This window comes from Peromyscus californicus, unplaced genomic scaffold (assembly GCF_007827085.1).
Source record: "Peromyscus californicus insignis strain IS unplaced genomic scaffold, ASM782708v3 Scaffold_5__1_contigs__length_169319896, whole genome shotgun sequence".
In the NCBI taxonomy this organism is placed as follows: Eukaryota; Metazoa; Chordata; class Mammalia; order Rodentia; family Cricetidae; genus Peromyscus; species Peromyscus californicus.
Window position 1 is genome coordinate 12,044,579 of NW_026294573.1, and position 19,292 is coordinate 12,063,870.

A 19,292-nucleotide genomic window follows, 5' to 3' on the forward strand; every position below is an offset into this window, starting at 1 on the left:
AATGTGATTCTTTTCAGGTCCTTTTGGTTCACGAAGAGGAAAGCCTTCTGTCTAGTTTGCTTCTCTCTTGCTGTAGTAAAACACTGGCCAAACCAATTAGGAGAGGAAAGGGTTTGTTTCAGCTCACAGCTTACAGTCCACCATCAAGGGAAGCCAGGGCCGAAGCTCAAGGCAGGCAGCCTGGAGGCAGGAACTGAAGCAGAGGCCATGGAGGAACGCTGCTTACTGGCTTGCTCTCCACACCTTGCTCACCCTTCTTTCTTATAGCACACAGAACCACCTGCCCAGGGATGGCAGCCCTCAGAGTGGTCTAGGCTCTCCCACATCCATCATTAATCAAGAAAATGCGCCATAGACATGCCCACAGGCCAATCTGATGGAGGCAATACCTAAATTGAGGTTCTCTCTTTCCAGATGGCTCTAACCAGTGTCAAGTTGGCAAAAACTAACCAGAATGTCCTCAGACTAACTTAAACCTTAAGCCAGAGAAAAGTCAGGAAAAATCAAGAATCCTGCAATGCCCTAGGGGCTGGCAGGCCACAGCCAGCATGTGGGTTCTGTCTCACTCCCTCTGTGTTAGAGAGCGAGCCTAGGTGTGGTAGCAGTGGCCTAGCACTGGCAGCCAGTGCTGTAGACACCTTCCTGCTGCAGAGCCTCCGTGTCTATATGAGGCTTCCTTGTGCCCCCCAGTGCCCAAGAGTCACAGCTTCCCCAGCAAGGACCTGCTAGACCTCTCACTTCTCAGCAGGGTGTGATGCTCAGCCTTGAGACTCATCACTTTGGATCACAGACTGGGCCATCTCCTCTTCTGGTGGCTTTCTTCACCAGCGATACAGTTCTTGGATATTCCCGTCAAGTTCCTTGGCATGCTTTATTGGCAGGGCCCCTAATGGAAGCTGAGAGTAGTGGAAATGGGTTAAAACCCACACCACACATCCTCAACTTAGCAGTGCAGACCATTAATTTCAAGGACAAATATGGAGATATGGAGGGGCGTTTCTGCATACCCAGGTACACACATCTGGGCGTAAGAGATGGAGCCACTGGTTCTGTAAATCACACGTCTCAAAAGCAGCGGCCTAGCAGGCATGGTAGTACATGCCTGGGATCCCAGCATTCGGAGGCAAAAATGGGAGGCAGTCCACACATTCCAGGCCAGCCTGGTCTACATAGTGAGCTCCGGGCCAGCCAGGGTTACATGGTAAGACCTTGTCTCAGAAAGACAGAACAGGACAAGAGAAGTTGTACCAAACGTTGGGATGTCTTCCCAGGCTCTGTTCCCAGCTATCTGGCTTGTCCCCACTGGCCAGTGACACTGGGGCAGTAGGCAGAGAAGGCATTTCTGAAATTTAAAAAAAATTTTTTTCAGGAAAAAAGGCAACAACTGTTTCCTTTAAACAAAAGGTCCCACTCTCTGATTTTGCGTGGCACAGTGTGAACACAGTGTGTCTACTACCAGGAGCCGACTCAACCTTCAGAGAGGTTGGACAACTATGTCACTCTCGAAGCCCGCACGCAAGACAGGTCACTTCCTGGTGAACAGTAGGGATGGTCCAGCCTGAGGCCAAGTTGCACACATACGTGGCTTACTGCTGACCGTGGGAGGGGCAGCAGCAAAGAAGTGTGGGCTCAGCTCTTCCTGAGCTCCTAGGAAGAGTAATTGGGAATCTACACTCAGAAGGCTGAGGCAGGAGGATCGTGAGTTTGAGGGAAGTCTGAGTACACAATGATTTCCGTTTAAAAAAAGAAAAAAAGTAAATAGGAAAAACAGGAACCTGGGAGGGAAAACAGTGACAGATGGCAGAAGCCACAGCCAGCAATAGAAGGCACAGGGCTAACAGCTGACTCCTGAGCAACTTCTAAATATTATAAACATAGTAAACATTTTCAATTGTGTATTTATTTATGTGTCTATGCTCATTTACACACATGTGGAGGTCAGAAGATAACTTTTGGGAGTCTGTCTCGCCTTCTGCCATACGGGTTCCTAAGATAAATTCGGTCAATGTGTTTTACCCGCTGAACCATTCTGCTGGCCCATGAGCACATGAAACAATTATTACTGTTATGTGAGTGTGATGGGGGGGCATACTGATGCCACAGTGCTCATGGCGGTCAGAAAACAATGTTGTGGATCTGTCTTTCCATCTTCTCTTGGGTCTGGGAATTGAACAGTGCTTTTTATCCATTGGGCCATTTTGCTGGCCTATGAGCACATTTTTTCTCAAGGAGATATTTTTCTTTCCACTTACACATGATCAGAAAAGGGTCTAGTCACTGACTCTTAAAATTTGTTTATGTATGGCTCTCCTCCCCCCCCCCCCCCCCCCCCCCCCCCCCCACTGACAGGGTTTCTCTGTATCAGCTCTGGCTGTCTTGGAACTTGCTCACTTTATAGACCAGACTGGCCTCAAACTCACAGAGATCTGCCTGCCTCTGTCTCCTGAGCGCTGGGATTAAAGGTGTGTGCCACCTACTTGGCTGGTGTATGGTTCTTTAAAAAAAAAATAATAAAGGGTTTTTGTTTGTTTATTTGTTTGGCTGGTTGGTTGGTTTATTGGTTGGGGTGTGTGTGTGTGTGTGTGTGTGTGTGTGTGTGTGTGTGTGTGTGTGTGTAGACAGAATCTCACAAAGGGCTATCCTCAAATTTGTTATGTAAAAAGAGTGACCTTGAACCTCTGATCCTCCCGAGGCCTCTGCTCCCAAATGCCAGGACTTCGGGCGTGTACCACCAAGCCCAGCTAGACTTTCATTTTTAAGTATCGCTTGCCCACTCAGCCAGAGTTCAGGAAGGGCCCCGTTAGACAGGTCTACTCCGAAGAGCCCTGTGTTAAGATCGGGCAGGTCAGCGTCCCCAACAGCAGCAGCTCAGAAGACACAGGGACTCACACAGAGCTCCGTCACATTCTGCTGCATCTGATCCTCATATCGATCCTGCAAGGGGGGTATTTTTAGCATCACTATTTTTACTTTGTTTTTGTGCTTTATGTGCTGAGGATAGGACCCAGGGCTATCCATACACAGGCTATGCATTCATCATGGCCATCATCATCATCCAAAGACAGGGTACCAATTGGCCCAGGCTGGCCCGAGGATGACCTTGCAGTTTTAATTTCCCTGCCTCTGCCTCCTCAGAGCTGGGATTACAGGATGTGCCACCCCACAGGGGTTTAGGCCCTGCTGGGGAACACAGGCAGAGCAAACACTCTACCCACTGAGCTACATTTTCAGCCCGTATTTCAAGAATTACTTAATTAAGCTAATTAGTTTATTGTTTTGGAGAAAGTCTCATTAAGTTAGTCAACTAGGATTGGAGATGTAGTTTGATGGTAAAATAGTCAGCCCATATGCATGAGGCCCACGTTTCAGTCCTCACTGGTGATAAAAGAAGGTTGCCCAAGGTGGCCTCAAATGTGCAATCCTCCTGCCTCAGCATCTCAGGTTCTGAGGTCATAGGCATATGTCCCCCATATGCTGTGGGATGTTCTGTATGGCAAATGTGTTGCTAATTAGTCAATAAATAAAACACTGATTGGCCATTGGCTAGGCAGGAAGTATAGGCGGGACAAGGAGGAGAATAAAGCTGGGAAGTGAAAGACTGAGTCAGAGAGACACTGCCAGCCGCCACGATGAGAAACAGCATGTGAAGATGCCGGTAAACCACGTGCCACGTGGCAAGGTATAGATTAATGGAGATGGATTAATTTAAGCTGTAAGAACAGTTAGCAAGAAGCCTGCCACGGCCATACAGTTTGTAACCAATATAAGTCTCTGTGTTTACTTGGTCGGGTCTGAGAGGCTGTGGGACTGGCAGGTGAGAGAGATTTGTCCTGACTGTGGGCCAGACAGGAAAACTCTAGCTCCACCCATGTGTCCAGCCAGCATCACTGTTTTTACATCTAAAGAAAGAAACTGAGGCCCAGAGAGGAGAAGACACTTTCCCAAGGTCATACAGTTCACAAATGGCAGAGAAGCAAAAAAAATAAAGACAGTTCTGATGAAATCTTACCCTCTTTCTAAATCTGGGATTCAGGATATCTCCTGGTGCCTCTTGAGAGAAGAGCTTTACAATGGACAGTCAGCAGAAGGGCTGGTGAAATCAGCATTGGCCTATACAGCTGAGAGTGCTAGCTGTATTCGTTCCCAGCGGCTGCTGTAACAAATTGTCAGGAACTGATACATGGCTTAGAGCAACGAGGCTACTTAACCTTACAGTTCTGGAGGTCCAGTACCAGCTTCTCCCAGGCTGAAATCAATGTGTCAGAACAGCACGTGTGATGACCCTCCTGGGCTTTCTATCGCATAATCTACTCTTACCTTTCCCAGCTCTTACAGGATGCTAACATCCCTTGGCTAATGGCCCCTTTCAGAAGCTTTATCTGATGCCTACGTCCACTGTCACATCTCTGATGTGACTGACCCTCCTACCTTCCACTTATAAAAGCCCTTGTGACCACTTTGGATGAATCCCGATCACGTGACTCACAACTTGATCACACCTGCAGTCTCCTCTGCCATCTAAGGCATCGGATTCTGGAGACTGAATGTGAACATCTTTAGGGGGAACATTATTCTGTCAGCACTCAGAAACTCCTGACATAGCTATTCAGAGCCAGGGTCCTACAGAGACCCTTAGTTCAAATCCCGACTCCCTCGATGCTGGCAGATCCAAGCACATAACTTACTTCATTTTTAGTGGCCTCCCCTGAAAAGCCAGAACAAGGGTCTTCCTTCTAGTGTTGTGTGAAGGTCTGATGTTTGCAGCGCAGGGTTCAGTAGATAGTAACCATCATCCAACCCCGGCCCTGCTCTCCTGTGATAACAGATGTCTTAGTTTGGGTTACTATTTCTGTGATGAAACACTGTGACCAAAAGCAAGCTGGGGGTGGCATTTGGCTTGTGCTCCTACATCACTATTCATCACAGAAGGAATTCAGGACAGGAACTCAAGCAGGGCAGGAACCTGGAGGCAGGAACTGATGCAGAGGCCATGGAGGGGTGCTGCTTACTGGCTTGTTCTTCACAGCTTGTTCAGCCTGCTTTCTATAGCACTCAGGACCACCAGCCCAGGGGTATCTCCACCCACAATGGACCCTGCCTTCCCTTACTGATCACTAATTACGAAAATGCCCTACAGGTCTGCCTGCACTTATGGAGGCATTTTCGTACTTGAGGTTCCCCCCTCAAAGATGATTATAGCTTGTGTCAAGTTGACATAAACTAGACAGCACTCTTAGAGAATATTATTTAACTAGGCAAAGATGTGTTACATTTGTTTATGCTGCAGAATGTTACTTTACCTGTGTAAAGGTGTGTTACATTTGTTTATGTTGCAGAATGTTACTTTACCTGTGTAAAGATGTGTTACATTTGTTTATGCTGCATTTATTCCTGTAAAGATGTGCTGCATTTGTTTCACCTTGCCTGCCTAAGACCCTGACTGGTCTAATAAAGAGCTGAACCACCAATAGCTAGGCAGAGAAAGGATAGGCAGGGCTGGTGGGCAGAGAGAATAAATAGGAACAAGAGAAGGAGAGAAAGAGGGACATACCCAGGGCAAGAAGCCAGACAGATGCCAGACAGAGAGAAACAGTGAAAGTAAGATATATAGAAAGAAGGTTAAAAAAAAAAGTCCCAAGGCAAAAGCTAGATAAAGAGGAACAGTTTAAGTGAAAAGAGGTAACCAGAAATGAGCCTAAGTTAGGCTGAGCATTCAAAACTAATAATAAGTCTCTGTGTCCTGATCTGGGAGCTGGTTGGTGGCCCAAAAGAAAAAGCCTGGTTCACAGCACAGCAGGTAATAGAAAACCACTGTTTGGGATTCCTCTTTGGATCTTTTCCCCTAAGGCCACATGTCTCTGGCCCTGGTGAGCTGACTTGTGAGCTGACAGGTAGTGGGGTGAATTGGCTGGCAGCTCCTGTATGGGAAGATGCAGAAACAGAAGCACATGGAGACAGTGTTGAACAGGGGAGGCGGAGGAGCGAAGCACACTTCCTTTGCCACTCTCTGGGCTTTGCTCAAAGCTCAGCTTTTTTGTGAAGTTCTTGGCCTCTCCCCACTAGGAAGATGGGTTTCCGAGATAGTCAGACCCGCCCAGCTGGATGAGATGCAGAGTAGGGCGGGTCTGGGGCTGGATCCCAGCATGGAAAAGTACCAGTATTCCTTGCTTCCACCTTTGAGACTGTCTGAATGACCTGCCTCGGGTCTGTCAGAATGAAATGTAACCTCGAGGCCTGGGCATTGGGTGTAATCAATAACTATCTGAAGGTTTGTGGGGGGTTGAGGGAAAATGATTGGGGGTGGGTGGAAACCCAGGCCGAGTTCAGAGTAAGGAAGTGAGATATAGTATAGCAGCTACTCTTGCGCTCCAAGCCTCTGTTTAAAAAAAAAAAGCCTTTTGCACCTCCTAAATCACAAGGCATCCCCAAATTAATCTCTTGCTAGCTGTTACTACAAGTTAGAAGTAGCAGTGTACAGTGTGTGATTGGACTCCGGAAGTATACAGCACGGTGAATTTGCGGACTGGGAGTACCCAGGAATTACAAGTAAACTTGGCTGCAGCCAGGCTGTGCAGCTTGTCCAGAAAGCGGTCACCCCAGCAGGAGGCGCCTTTTGTCCCCAGCCAGCTTCTCTGACACCGGGCTGCCCAAAGACTTCTCAGGCCTTGAACTTCAGAGAGTTGGACGCGCACCCATGAAGGGGACCCTGGCCTGACCCATGTCGGAATTCAGAGCTGGCAGGGGACGCAGATCCTTGCCTGGAGTCGCGGGGTTCCCAGGCAAACTTCCAGGCAGGTGAGACGGCTCTCTGTTCGGAGGACCCTCCCCCGCTCCAGGCGGAGGGAGAAGTCAGCCTGTGATTCGCTGGAAAGTTTTCTGCCAAGCTGGGAACGCGCCCCTTACGGGGACACTCCCAAGCTGGGGCTCAAAGTAGAGATCCGGAGAGCGTCCGGGAGACCCGGGAGTGGGGAGCTGGCCGACGGCGTGAGCTGAGAGCCTGGGAAAATCTCGCTTCCTTCCTCCTTCCCTCCTCCTCCCATCACTGGGCTGGGCGGCCGGAGCTGCCGATGAAGAGAAGGCGGCCGCCTGGGAGCACAAGAAGGTGAGTTAAGCCCAGGTGAGGTCCCCGAGCAGGGACTCCCATCACTCATTACCCCGCGAGTGTCCCCCTAGACAGCCATCCCCCCGCCGCAGAGTGCGAGGTCCAGGACGCTGTACTGCGCTGCGCAGTGCCAGGCCCTCCAGCCTGCTCCGCCCCAGGGTCCCGGTCCCCGCCCGGTGGCGCAGGGCGCAGGGTGGGCAGGTGGGCGGCGCCTCCTGCAGGCGCCCTCGGTCCCTCCCTCCAGCTCTCCGCGCTTCAGGCCGTGCGGGCTAATCCCCACTGCAGTCCCCGGGCTGCGCGCCCTCTCCACGCAGTGCTCCCCAACTCCGGCTCCGCGGCCCATGATTGCCTGGGGTGGGGGTGTCGCCGAACCCCCAGCCCCGGGCCACCGGGCAGAGACCCAGTGCGACCCGCTGCCTCCCGGGTGAGTCTGCGCCCTCGCGTCGGGGGTTGTCCTGTGGGGCCCCAGTCGGGTGTCTATGCTCCCCGGAGCATCATGCAGAACCTGTTCCCCAGGGAACTTCGAGCCCCGCACCCTCTGCAGCCGCACCCGGCCAGTGTGGGGTACTCCGGCCTCTCGGCATCGCTCCGGCTTCGGGGGCCCCCTGTTGGCGGGGACAGGTGTCATCTGCCTGGGCCTGGGACAGAGGCACCTGGGCACTGGTGCTTTTGAGAGGAAGGAACTTGGATAGGGCATCTCGCTGGTCTCATGAGCCCCTGTCCTTGTATGTGGGGGTGGACACCATCTACTCTTATTTCTGTCTGTTACCGGATTAAGATTCGTGCTTGTAGAAGTAATCTGTAGGTAAGTTACAGGGCTCAAGGGAGATACAATACCTATGAGAGAGCAAGTTGGCTAATACTTGACTTGAGTGTTGGGGGTGCATTTGAGGAGGGAACACCAAGTTGGTTACCACGTCGGCTACTTTAAGAGAGAAGTTTTCTAAGTCACAGGGCAGGAACAGGAGATCTGTCCTGGAAGCTGCTATGGAGGACCCTGCAAGGTGGTGTTTTGCTCCTCTGTTGATGCTCATGGCCCTGAGCCGGGACCTTGGCCAATCTAGGAACTTAAGGATGGAAGAGTGAAGGAGCAGGGCCTAGGTAGGTGAGAGGGAGCAAGCTTACAGGTGAAAGGATCCTCACCTGTCCCCTCCAGGGTCTCCTCTAGCTTTTGTTTTGAAGGCTAACTTGAAGGTTGGCCTCTTAATAAAGGGTCAGCTTCCCCACTGAGACCTGCTCAAGGTGGGGGGGGGGGGGCGGGGAGGGTAGTTCCTCCCTTCCAAATAGCTCCCTCAGAACTTATCAAAGGTTCCACGAACCCAGACCGAAAGAAAGACATGAGTAGAGAGAAAGAGAGGCTTGTGGTAAACCTGTTAGTCGTTGGGTATCACCCAAGGCCGGGCCTGCCCAATCAGGAAACCAAGGGCATCAGAGGTAGATACAGCAAGGGCCCTAGAGGACGGCCAATGATACATCCCACTGTACTCCTGTCGGTTGTATGATGGAGGGTGGGCAGTCACCCCCTCTGAGATGGGAGTGCTGGTCCCCTAGACAGCGATGAGACATGGGTGGCATATACTTTGTAGTTTGTTATATTAGGAAGATTGGGGGGGGGGGAACAAAAAAAAAAAAGAACTGGTGTAGTCATGAGGACACTGGCATCCCTTGGGAGACATGAGAGGAAGGTATCAGAACTGCTGAGATAGCAGAAGCAATAACATGGAGGTCCATAGTATGGAGATGTGCTGGATGGGGTGCCATTCGTGTAGTGAGGGTGGGTTTGTAGGAGGGCTGAGGGGCAAGTTAAAGGCCTGGAGGTCCGTGACAAGTCGGACTAAGCAGGCAAGGATTATATTGGAACATCCCACAGAGGTGGGCAGAGGTAGACTGAGCATTTTCTGTGGGCTAGGAGCTGCCTAAGGTGGACAGGGTAGACACATTCCATTCTAGGTCTTAAGGCAGGGGAGTCATCTGATCACAAGGTTAAGATAATTCTTGTGGGGGGGGGGGCGGGACTCAGTGGTAGAGTGCTTGCTTGTCATGTGAGGCCCTGGGTTCCACCCCCAGCACTGAACAAGATACAGCAGCAGCATCCAGACTTTCTCAAACTTAATTTAAAAAGACAGCTGGGAGCAGGAAAACTGGCTATGACCTGGGCAGCAGGGACACAGAGGGGCACTGGGTAGGAAACCATACAGGAGGCAAGGATTAACTTCTGACCTTCACATGTGACTTGATGATCAGGGGCAGGATTCCTGGGCTCCCTGGGAGGCCCAAATGGTTGTCCTCTTTCCTATCAGAGATTCCATGAGTTCCCAGGATGTTGGCAGGGTCCTGGGCTCTCCAGCTGTTGCTTAGGTTCCAGATATCCCAGGCTCAGGGCTTTCTCCATCTTCTCTGGATACGGAAGACGTGGCTCCTGCTGACGTTCTCTGTGGGCAGCTTGCCCTTGAGGGGGAAGGCTGCAGATTTACACCATCATGTTCCTGCATTTTTGCCCTTCCCTGTTCCGAGGCTAGCAGCGAGCCCTCTCTCATCTCTTGGGCTAGAGGAGTGGAAGGCTTGGGCTCTAGACTCCTCTTGTTGCGACTGCAGATCAAAAAGAGATTCTAGGGCGGGATTCTAGGGAGTGAGAGACGCTGGGAAAGTCCCAGTGCCGTCCCAATGGGCTGGGAGGAATCTGTCTGGGTGCTGTTTCCTTTCACTTTTATGGTCAGTGCTCTGGTGTGCAGGGGAGTACGTCCTGCACTTTGCAGCCTCAAGAACACCCTCCTTGTCCAAAGTCTCATTGCCTGGAGGTTACAGGGGGATCCTGCAGTGTATCGGGTGGAGGGGAGCTTCCGACTGACCACCCACCACTTTCATGTGACCCATGTAATTCAGAAGGGCCAGAGACCTTCATAAGTGGAGGCACACGGAAGCCCAGACTCCCTTCTGGGGTTCTTCATGTGATTCTAGGGGGCGTGGCCATGTGAGGGTCAGATCGGATGACTTCTTAGCAGCTGGGTCTTTCTGGATGTTCCATTGAGTTCTGCTTCTCCCCAGCCTGGTCAGGTGGCGCAACCTAGCCTGGCCTGGCAGTGTCTTTTTTTTTTTTTTTTTTTTTTTTTTCTCCAGGCCTTGGCGCCGGGCCTCCTCTCCTGGGAATTCTTGTTTGGTTTTCCTTTCCCTGCCACAGGCCAGGCTGCCTTGACCACTTCCAGATGGCCCGAGACCGGGGCCAGAGATCTGACAGGTGGGTCTATGCTAACCTGTCCCAGCCACCGTACCTTGGGTTGACTCCTCATTCCCCTTTCTCAAGCCCCAGTCCTATCTCAGAATGGCTGGTTAGCCTTGGTGCACAGCCTGTTGCTGTTCAGCTGTTTACTCGGGTCTCCCTTGGCCTAGATTTACAGGCTCAGCTGCCCTCACATTTGCATGCTGGTCACTTTTGGACCTAGGATGTGGGAACCAGCAGGGGCCTTAGCTTCAGAAGTGCAATCTGCTATTCTTACAAATGGTGAAACTGAGGCCCAAGGAAGGGAAAGGACAAGCCTGAGATCAAAGCCAGGACCAGAGCTTGACTTTCCCAATTCTCTCTAGGATGATTCCTTTTTATTTTATTTTATTTTATTTTATTTTATTTACTATTAGTGTGTAAATGCAGGTATGTGCATGCAGAAGCATGTGTATAGAGGTCAGAGGCCAACTTTTGGGAGACAGTTGTCTTCTACCTTGGGTTCTGGGGATAGGAACTCAGATCACAGGACTTGGCAGCAAGCACCCTTACCTGCTGAGCCGTCTCATCAGCCTGTCTTGGATGTTTTTGAGGGTCCTTCTGGATGTTTGTTAGTTTGAGGGACAGGGTCTCATGCAGCCCAAGCTGGCTTTGCCCCCCACATGTAGCTGGAAATGACTTCTGATCCTCCTGCCTCACCTCCTGAGTGCAAGGCTCACAGACATCCAGCACCTCACCCAGTTTCTGTGGTGCTGGGGCTGGGAGCCAGGGCCTCATGCACGTTGGGTGAGCCACACCCTAAGACCTTGTGGGTGATTCTTATGGGGAGAGAATTGAAGCTGGGAACAAAAACAGGGTGATTCCGTCCCCAGAAGCCCCTTCTCCCTGTGCTGCACCCTTCCACAGTGCTGTGTTGAGAAGGAGTTAAGGGGAGGGGCCTGAAAGACATGGGAGGAGGTTTGACATTTTCAGGACCTGTCTGCTCATTGTCATCTGGGAGGGAGATGTTGGCGATATGTGTCTGAGACTGCCTTACCCACTGAGCCATGCAGGCGTCTCTGCAACTGCAGATTAAAGAAACTACTGCATCTCTGGACAGCAAACACACATATCCCTCATCAAGACAGGAAAGGGCAGTGTCATAGACCCAGCAACACTGGCTGTGGGCCTGATTGAGTTTGCTCTGTGGTGTGACATCTGGTTTTGCGTTCTGAGGTGTTACGCTCCGAAGGGACTAGTTTCCCCCCACAGGTTCTGGCATGCTAGACTCATGTGCTTCCACCTGATGGACTTTAGGATCAGTTCAACCAAGACGCTGCCTTTAACCCAAATCCTCTAACACAATTCAAGGTGCATGGGGCTTCGGGGTCCGTGCTTCTGTATCACTGTGAGTGTTAGAGAGAGGATTGTGTTTAAGATGTCCGAGACTCATGAGGTTCTTAGAAAGAGGAGGCTGGCATCTGGATGGGACCGGTGGGAGCCCAAGGTCACACAGAGGAAGAGTCTGATTTCACTTGTGTTCATTTTAAGCCAACTAGTGCTACCACCCCAGCCCCACAGCTTCCCCAGTCTAGGCATTGTGGGATGTCAATGATCATCTAATTGGGGCTTGTTCATTTCAGCCCTTCTTCTCGGAAGAGGTAGCAAGAGTACAGCTGGAGAGATGTTTCAGTGGCTAAAAGCACTTGTTCTACAATCATGAATTCAGGTCCCAGCTTGCAAGTAACAGGCTGGGCATCTCTCCATGGCCTGTAACCCCAGGTCTGTAGAGGATGGGGACTGGACGGTCCCTGGGGTTTACTGGCTTTCAGTCTGGCTGAAGAAACGAGATCCCAAGGTTCAGGGAGAGACTTTGCCTCAAAGCAGTGGTTCTCAACCTTCCTAATGCTGCAACCCCTTAATACAGTTCCTCATGTTGTGCTGACCCACAACCGTACAAGCATTTTCATTGCTACTTCATAACTGCAATTTGCTACTGTTATAAATTTTAATGTAAATATCTGATATGCAGGATATCTGATATGTGACCCCTGTGAAAGGTTGTTTGTGACCCACAAGTTGAGAACTGCTACCACAAAGGAGGAAAGCAGGGAGTGCTAGAGGATGCTACATGGAGCCCTCTTCTGGCCTCTGCACATGTGCTGTGGTGTACAGACACACCCATATGCACACACACACACACACACACACACACACACACACACACACGGGCACATGATACTCATACACACACACTTATTTTAAAATATTTTTTAAAAAAAGAATCAAAGGCAAAATAAAATGTGCAGAGAACTTGCTTCCTAGGCACGTGATGCAGGGAGGGTCTCCTCTTGGGGGACAGACTTCTGGGACAGAACAATGTTAGTATTGATGGAGTCCATCCCTGGATGGACAATGGGCATCTTCCAGGCTAACGTTTACAGACTGTGGGCAACCTCTTTTGTTTGTTTGCTTGGGTTTGCTTTGGTTTGATTTGGTTTTTTGAGACCCGGGACCTTGTATTTCAGGCTAGTCTTCACTAACTAGATAGCCAAAGATGACCTTGAACTCCTGATCCCCCTGCCTCCACCTCTGTGGTTCTGGGATGGCAGGTATGTGCCATGGGTTTAGGTAGTATCTTACCAGTGGGTTTGACAGTCGGTTAAGTGTTCTTGCCCTGTTTTTTTAAACATAAGAGAGAAGAAAGGCTAGAAACCCGTGTGCATAATTTTTAAAAACATTTGTTTTTGTGTCTGTCTGAGAGGGGTTCGAACCATGTGCAGTTCATGGCTATACGTGGAGGTCAAGGGATGACTTTTAGGAGCTGACTCTCTCCTTCCACCGTGTGGGTCCCAAGGATCAAACTCAGGTCATTGGACTCAGTAGCAAGAATCTTTACCTGCTGAGTCATTTCACTGGCCCATGGAGAGTATGTTTATTAATTTTTTAAAATTATTTGGGTACTTTGAAACAAGTTCTGACCATGTGGCCCTGGCTGTCCTGGGACTCTCTGTGTAGTCCATGCTGGCTTCAAACTCCCAGACAGAGATCCTCCTGCCTCTGCCTCCCTAGTCCCAGGATTAAAGGCATGGGCCACCACACCTGGTGTGTGTTTACCAATTTTTAAAATCACATTTACTATTTTGTGCGTGTGCATGTGTGGGTGTAGATGTAAGCTGGGGTACATGTGGGCCTAGGTGTGCCTGAGGAGATCAGAGGACAGCTTGCAGGAGTTGGTACTCTCCTTCTGCCTCGTGGGTCTAACAAACACAGGTCATTAGGCGTGGCTTCCCCACACGCACCTTTACCTGCTGAGCATCTCTTGGGCCTATGGGAAGTCAGTATGTGAGTGTACTCTGAGTCAAAAGGCGCATGTTTGTCTCTGCGGTAAGAGTTTGGGGGAGTCCTGCTTCGGGCCGCTGGGTTTTTAATGCTGTGATCCTAGGAACTCAGGATTCCTTGGATAGTTCCCAGAAGCAGCTCAGGGGTTTGCAAGGACAGAACTCAGGGGTGGGAGGCAGGGCCAGCAGGAAGGGGGAACTGCTTGCAAGCATTCTGCGTACACCCTGAGTGCGAACTGTCCCTTGAAAGAATTCAGAGACCTTGAAAGTAAAACACATCACAAAGTGGAAAGCTGCTTTTTACACAGCCTCCTTCTCAATTTTTTTTGTTTTGTTTTTTTGGTTTTTGAAGACAGGTTTCTCCTTATAACAGTCCTGGATGTCCTGAAATTCCCTCTGTAGACCAGGCTGGCCTCAACTCACTGAGATCCTCCTGCCTCTTAGAAGAAACAGAGGCAAGGGGTGGGTGGGCACCGGGCCTCACTCTGATGAGTGTTTCCAAGTGGAGACTGTGGCAGCATTCCAAAGGAGGCTAGGCAGTCAAGTGTGAGGTAGTGAGCTGGCCTGGACCCACATCCACAGCACAGACTGTGCTGGCTGAAGGCCACACTGTGCACACACTAGGAACACTCTTTAGGAAAGCCCATTGCTACCTGGCAGCAAGCCTGCTTATAATGCTGCTATAAAGCATCCCTTCATCAGATGGGGAGATGATGGAGAGGTGATGGAGAGGTGATGGAGAGATGATGGGGAGATGATGGGGAGATGATGGAGAGATGATGGAGAGATGATGGAGAGATGGTTAAGGGCACTGGCTGCTTTTGCAGAAGACCTGGGTTTGGTTCCCAGAACCCACATGGCAGCTCATAACAGCCTGTAACTCCAGTTCCAGGGGATCTGATGCCCTCTTCTGGCTTCCTTGGGTATCTACACACATATGGATACACACACACACACACACACACACACACACACACACACACACACACTTGCAAGCACTCATATACAAATAAATTACAAAATAATTCTTTTTAAAAAGCACACATTACTTTGTTCAGTGGCAGCACTTATCTACCACCTGGGCATAATAATCCCATTTCCTATTTCATCATTTCTTCTTCCTCCACCTCTTTTTTTTAAAGATTTATTTATTTATTTTATGTATATGAGTACTCTATCAACCTGTATGACTTTACGCCAGAAGAAGGCACCCAATCTCACTATAGATGGTTGTGAGCCACCATGTGGTTGCTGGGAACTGAACTCAGGACCTCTGGAAGAGCAGCAAGTGCTCTTAAGCACTGAGCCATCTCTGCAGCCCCCCTTCTCTTCTTTTTTAATATTCTCTTTTCTTTGTTGAGACAAAGTCTCACATAACCCAGGCTGGCCTCAAACTCATCAAGTTGCTCAATGTGACTTTGAACTCCTGATCCACCTGTTTCTACCACTTCAGGATTACAGGAGTGCTGGGATTACAGGCGTGCTGGGATTACAGGCGTGCTGGGATTACAGGCGTGCTGGGATTACAGGAGTGCTGGGATTGCCCTCCACACCCAGTTTATATGGTGCTGAGGCTCGAACTCAGAGCTTTGTGCATGCTGGACAAGCATTCCTCCAGTGAACTACGTCCCAACCCTCCTCTCTCTCTCTCTCTCTCTCTCTCTCTCTCTCTCTCTCCTCTCTCTCTCTCTGTCTCTCTCTCTCTCTCTCTTCTCTCTCTCACTCTGTGTGTGTGTGTGTGTATGTGTGTGTGTGTGTGTGTACATGTGTACGTGTGTACCTATGTAGAGATTTATGGATTGACTGACAACTCCCCAGACTGTCTTCTTGGCCTAACAGGACCAGGAACAGCCTAACTTCACCCAACATATGAACCCAAGTTCACCATGGTGAGCCAGTACCTTGAGATCATGGTCTTGTATAATAATATATAATTCTGGAAGTCTCCAGAAGGTTCTGGCATGTTCTTTGCCTGAGACTTGGGGTAGGTGGATGCTGGGACTAAACCCTGAGTCTTGCATATACTAATCCACCAAGCTGTAGGCCCAGTTCCACTTAATGGAATCCTATCTTTTGCCGGTTTCCTCCTCACACCAGGTCTGGAGAGGGGCTGAGAATGACTTACCTTCTTGTGCTGTGTCTTCCCTGCTCCCACTATCTGGCCTGATTAGGACGTGGACCTGGATTATTGATATGTAGTGGAAGGAATATGGTTTTTAAAAAACTCTCAGCCTTCCCCTAGGAAAGCAACCTGAAGAGGCTTCCGGTCCATAGCACCATGAACTGCAGGCTGGGTTGGTAATTATGGGTTGGAGCTGCCTCTGGGTAACACTTGTTTTCAGAGGATTAGGGGTGCAAATGGTTGTGTCTTGGACCTATGCGTATGTAAAAATATTTGCATAAGCAAATGGGTAAACAAATGCACTGTTATAGTCCTTAGTTACTGAGCCTGTTCAACAAAGAGGCGGCCTCTGCCCCCAGAGACAGTCTAAGATCCTGAGGGAGACTGTGGGGAATGTACTGTACAGCTGGAATATAACCAGGGGACCCAGGCCCAGGAAGGAGACTTTAACTCAAACTCAGAGTGCAGGGAAGAATTTTACTGTGTTTTAGAGATAGCATCTCATGTTGTACAGGCTAGCCTAGAACCGTGTAGCTGAGGATAACCTTGAACTCCTAAACTACTCCTAGAGTTCAGGGATTAGAGATCTGCCCAGCACATATACTTAATGCAATGCTGGGAATCGAACCCAGGACCTCATATGCGCTAGACAAGCAGGCTACCTAGTGGGCTACGTTCCTCAGCTTGAAGGAAAGGACTTTTAAAGAAGTTGAGTCTGAGCTGAACTGGGAAAGGGAACGAAGTTCAGGTGGCAGCGAGCGCTTCTGGTGGATGTGTAAAGTCCCTCATGTAGCAGAGTTAAGTTCACAGGGGCCCATAGAGCTGTGAGGGTGGGGTGGGGTGGGGGAACTACAGAATTTCCTCCTAGAAGTTATTTTAGTGGTGGCAGTTCCTCAAAAAAAAAAAAAAAAAATTAGAATAGAGCTGCCTTGCGATCCAGCAGCTCTACTTCTGGGTCTGTGCTCAGAAGAACTGGGCTCAGGAGAGACACTGGTATGCTGTACTCATTGCTGTGTTTGTGAGAGCTGGGATGTGGAAGGAGCATCCACCGGTGGATGGATAGACAGGACGTGGCCCATACACAGACTGGAATAGCCTTCAGCCTTCAAATGGAAGGACATCTGGCACATACTACCTGTGGACTTAATGTTAAGAGAAAAACGCCAAACTAGACGGGCGTGCTCAGTGGGTAGAGCTTGCCGCACAAGCTTGAGGACCTGAGTTCAGATCCCCAGACTAGTGAAGGACGTAGAGTGGATTCCTGGTCTCCAGGGACGAAGGGAGGGGGACAGCGAGCTACCGTGTGCTGGGGATGGGTGTGGTTTTTACAACATGAAGAGCTATATGGATGGATGTGCTGTTGGTGAGGGCTGGCCTACGACAGGAGTGCCCTTAGTGCTACCAAGCTGCACGCTTAAAACTTGGTAACGAGGCTGTTGAGATGGCCCAGCAGGTGATGTGCTTACCAAGAAATCCTGACAACCCAAGTTCGATCCCCAGAAACCCGTGTAAAGATGGAAGGAGAGAATCCACTCCACAGTGTTGTCCTCTGACCTCCACAGGTGCGCACCCTCTCAATATCTTTAAAAAAAAAAAAACTCGGTAGGAAAATAAAGTTTATATCATAAGGAACAAATGGATTGTCCAGCAGAATTTTATCACAAGTAAAAATTGAAGGCAGAATTATTTTGGAAACATGGCTCTGTACTCAGTGTGATTCTTGACTTTGGGGTGCGGAGCACACAGGAGAGGCAGCTCTTGCCCTCGTGGGGACTTCACCTTACTGGGGAGCAGGAAGGGGTCAGTGAATTAGAAAGCAAACAGATCAAATTAGCAAAGCAAGAGCTGCAGACAGAGCTGAACCAACATCTTCCTGTTCGCCAGCGGTCTGTAGGCGGGCCCAGGCAGCTGATGCTTTCCCAGCTCTCAGAACCGACCTCTTCAGAGACGTCCTGCGCTCCAGCCTCCCAACTACGTCCACCGCCAGGCTCTCTTGACCCCAGGCCTTGGTCCCAAGGAGCTGCTTTCCTCTCTCTCTCTCTTTCTCTCTCTCTCTCTCTCTCTCTCTCTCTCTCTCTCTCTCTCTCTCTCCCCCCCCCCCCTCCCTCTCTCCCTCCCTCCTTCTCATGCGTGTGTGCACTCATGTGTGGGCACACACAAGATGCATATCTATCATAGAGTGCATGTGAAAGTCAGGCAACAGTCAGAAGGGGTTGGTTTCTGTTATGTGTATCCTGGGGACTGAATTCAGCTCTCTCTCTCTCTCTCTCTCTCTCTCTCTCTCTCTCTCTCTCTCTCGCTCTCGCTCTCGCTCTCGCTCTCGCTCTCGCTCTCGCTCTCGCTCTCGCTCTCTCTCTGGAGAAAGGGAGCTGAGCACCAGCCTGCACTCCCCCATCTCTGCTCCCTGATTGTAGATGTGATATGATCAGCGTCTTTGCTTCTGCCTCCGTGATCTCCCCACCATGGTGGACTGTATCCTGAAACTATTGGTCAGAACCAACCCCTTCTCCCTTCCATTGCCTTTGTTAGGATAGTTTATCACAGCAAAGGTAAAAGAATCAGAGTCTTTTCATACAGCCCAGGCCAGTCTGGAACTTGCAATCCTCTTGCCTCTGCCTCCTGAGAACTGGGATTCGAGGCTTATGCCCCCATGAATGACTCTTTAGATATGTATAATGCCAACCACAATATAAGTATTGTAGGATTCCTAAACTGTGGTGTTAGGGGATAATGAATGACAGGAAAAATCATTTATATGTTCAATACAGACCCAGAAGTATGCAGTTGGCTGAATCCTAGGATGCAGTTCCCATGGATACAGAGGGCTGCTGCTCTGACCAAATATAAGTCACTATATTATTACCACTGAAGCTATGGGATTTATTTGGATGGCTCTGGCCTTCCCAGTGCCATTTTCTGCTCTGGCATCCAATCTAAAACAGTACAGTGTAGGTTGTCCCAGCTCCTAAGTGTCTTCTGGCCCTTGAGAGTTTTCAGATTTTTCCTTGAATTCACTGACCTTGAAAGCCTGGACACGTGCTGGTCAGCTTCAAGTTGAGTTTGCCTGTTGTTTTCCCCAAAATTAGACAGGGCCTTTCTAGTTCCTGCATGGGAGAGGTTGCACCCCCACACACACACACACACACAGTATCAGGATCTATAGATTACCCATATGGCGTTATCAGCCATGATGGTCCTTGATCACTGGGTAAGTGAGGGTCTGCCAAGTTAATGCAGCCCCCTGTGGGAAGGGGCTTTTTAATGTGGCGGTAAAAGGCAAAATTATACAGGGAATGGTTGATAGATTAAGGTTCTAAAATTAAAGCATTTTGACAGACCAGTTGGTAAACTGGGGCAGTGTTCTCAGCACACGCCTGGAAGGCTTTGTTTTCTAAACACTCACAGAAGCTTTCTGGGTCGGCGGCAGAGAAAAGCTGAAGTTTCCTGCCCAGGGATAGGATAAAGATGAATTGTTACTGCCCAGTGGGCACGAGGGAAAAAGTGGAACAGCATTCCACCTGACTGTATTCA

General features: G+C 49.8%; 1 protein-coding gene across 6 annotated transcripts in view; it reads left to right on the forward strand.

Annotated features, from left to right (window-relative positions):
• The first annotated feature begins 6,654 nt into the window (after nt 1-6,654).
• Tmem51 (transmembrane protein 51) overlaps nt 6,655-19,292 on the forward strand; it is a 58,098-nt gene continuing 45,460 nt past the window's right edge. For 2 of the 6 annotated variants that reach the window (XM_052717297.1, XM_052717299.1), the window contains exon 1: nt 6,655-7,102. The gene's annotated coding sequence lies outside the window, so the exon portion shown is untranslated. Of the gene's footprint in view, nt 7,103-7,304; nt 7,527-10,219; nt 10,338-19,292 lie in introns of those variants that run through there. The other 4 variants (XM_052717295.1, XM_052717298.1, XM_052717296.1 and 1 more) reach the window with 3 other exon arrangements.